This window comes from Filicampus tigris, unplaced genomic scaffold (assembly GCF_054856515.1).
Source record: "Filicampus tigris isolate MCC_2025a unplaced genomic scaffold, RoL_Ftig_1.0 HiC_scaffold_89, whole genome shotgun sequence".
NCBI classification, from domain to species: Eukaryota; Metazoa; Chordata; class Actinopteri; order Syngnathiformes; family Syngnathidae; genus Filicampus; species Filicampus tigris.
Window position 1 is genome coordinate 12,501 of NW_028233460.1, and position 2,500 is coordinate 15,000.

Genomic DNA, 2,500 nt, shown 5'->3' on the forward strand with positions numbered 1-2,500 from the left:
AAGCTCCAGGGCGCAGAGGCCGACGTGCGTAAAAGCATATCCGAGCAACAGGCACCTTCCCCGGGCTGCCACTAGTGCAGTGGTGGCCGCCTATAATAGCCCTGGTAGCATAAAAAAGCTCCAGGGCGCAGAGGCCGACGTGCGTAAAAGCATATCCGAGCAACAGGCACCTTCCCCGGGCTGCCACTAGTGCAGTGGTGGCCGCCTATAATAGCCCTGGTAGCATAAAAAAGCTCCAGGGCGCAGAGGCCGACGTGCGTAAAAGCATATCCGAGCAACAGGCACCTTCCCCGGGCTGCCACTAGTGCAGTGGTGGCCGCCTATAATAGCCCTGGTAGCATAAAAAAGCTCCAGGGCGCAGAGGCCGACGTGCGTAAAAGCATATCCGAGCAACAGGCACCTTCCCCGGGCTGCCACTAGTGCAGTGGTGGCCGCCTATAATAGCCCTGGTAGCATAAAAAAGCTCCAGGGCGCAGAGGCCGACGTGCGTAAAAGCATATCCGAGCAACAGGCACCTTCCCCGGGCTGCCACTAGTGCAGTGGTGGCCGCCTATAATAGCCCTGGTAGCATAAAAAAGCTCCAGGGCGCAGAGGCCGACGTGCGTAAAAGCATATCCGAGCAACAGGCACCTTCCCCGGGCTGCCACTAGTGCAGTGGTGGCCGCCTATAATAGCCCTGGTAGCATAAAAAAGCTCCAGGGCGCAGAGGCCGACGTGCGTAAAAGCATATCCGAGCAACAGGCACCTTCCCCGGGCTGCCACTAGTGCAGTGGTGGCCGCCTATAATAGCCCTGGTAGCATAAAAAAGCTCCAGGGCGCAGAGGCCGACGTGCGTAAAAGCATATCCGAGCAACAGGCACCTTCCCCGGGCTGCCACTAGTGCAGTGGTGGCCGCCTATAATAGCCCTGGTAGCCCTCAGCCCTGGTAGCCCAAAGCCCTGGTAGCCCACAGCCCTGGTAGCAAAAAGCCCTGGTAGCCCAAAGCCCTGGTAGCCCAAAGCCCTGGTAGCCCAAAGCCCTGGTAGCCTAAATTAATTTTTCCCATTCATTTCAATGGGTTAGGCTACCAGGGGGAGCAGTACCACTTTTGGCCATTAGGGGCGCTGTAGTAGGTAAAAGTTGATCCCCCCAGTCAGGGGATGAGTTTGCCTACTCGCTAGGTTACCCCTGGTTTCACAAAATACAAGGGGCACATTTTCAGAAACCACTTTTTCAGAACTTGCCACCTCCAGAGCTGATCAGGGGAGCCTCGCCAAACATTAATCCAAGATTGGTGAGGGCTCGTCGGACACCCCACGGGCGATGAGTCGGTGTCTGCCTGGAGCTCATGTCACTCTCAAATATTTTCTAAGTCAACCTCCATGCGCACATTGCAATGAGCCTGCCCGACATAGGGGCACTGTGAGCGGACTCACCGGGGGGGGAGAGGGCCCCCCCGCCTGGAGCTCCACGTGTTGGATTATTTTCTATGTCAACCTCCATGCGCTCAACAGAGCGAGCCTGCCCGACCTGGGGGGTGTTCAATCGGACTCCGCGGGCCGGGCGAGGGCCCCCCCGCCTGGAGCTCCACGTGTTGGATTATTTTCTATGTCAACCTCCATGCGCTCAACAGAGCGAGCCTGCCCGACCTGGGGGGTGTTCAATCGGACTCCGCGGGCCGGGCGAGGGCCCCCCCGCCTGGAGCTCCACGTGTTGGATTATTTTCTATGTCAACCTCCATGCGCTCAACAGAGCGAGCCTGCCCGACCTGGGGGGTGTTCAATCGGACTCCGCGGGCCGGGCGAGGGCCCCCCCGCCTGGAGCTCCACGTGTTGGATTATTTTCTATGTCAACCTCCATGCGCTCAACAGAGCGAGCCTGCCCGACCTGGGGGGTGTTCAATCGGACTCCGCGGGCCGGGCGAGGGCCCCCCCGCCTGGAGCTCCGCGTGTTGGATTATTTTCTATGTCAACCTCCATGCGCTCAACAGAGCGAGCCTGCCCGACCTGGGGGGTGTTCAATCGGACTCCGCGGGCCGGGCGAGGGCCCCCCCCGCCTGGAGCACCGCGTGTTGCAATATTTTCTATGTCAACCTCCGTGCGCTCAACAGAGCGAGCCCGCCCGACCTGGGGGGTGTTCAATCGGACTCCGCGGGCCGGGCGAGGGCCCCCCCCGCCTGGAGCTCCGCGTGTTGCAATATTTTCTATGTCAACCTCCGTGCGCTCAACAGAGCGAGCCCGCCCGACCTGGGGGGTGTTCAATCGGACTCCGCGGGCCGGGCGAGGGCCCCCCCCGCCTGGAGCTCCGCGTGTTGCAATATTTTCTATCTCAACCTCCGTGCGCTCAACAGAGCGAGCCCGCCCGACCTGGGGGGTGTTCAATCGGACTCCGCGGGCCGGGCGAGGGCCCCCCCCGCCTGGAGCTCCGCGTGTTGCAATATTTTCTATGTCAACCTCCGTGCGCTCAACAGAGCGAGCCCGCCCGACCTGGGGGGTGTTCAATCGGACTCCGCGGGCCGGGC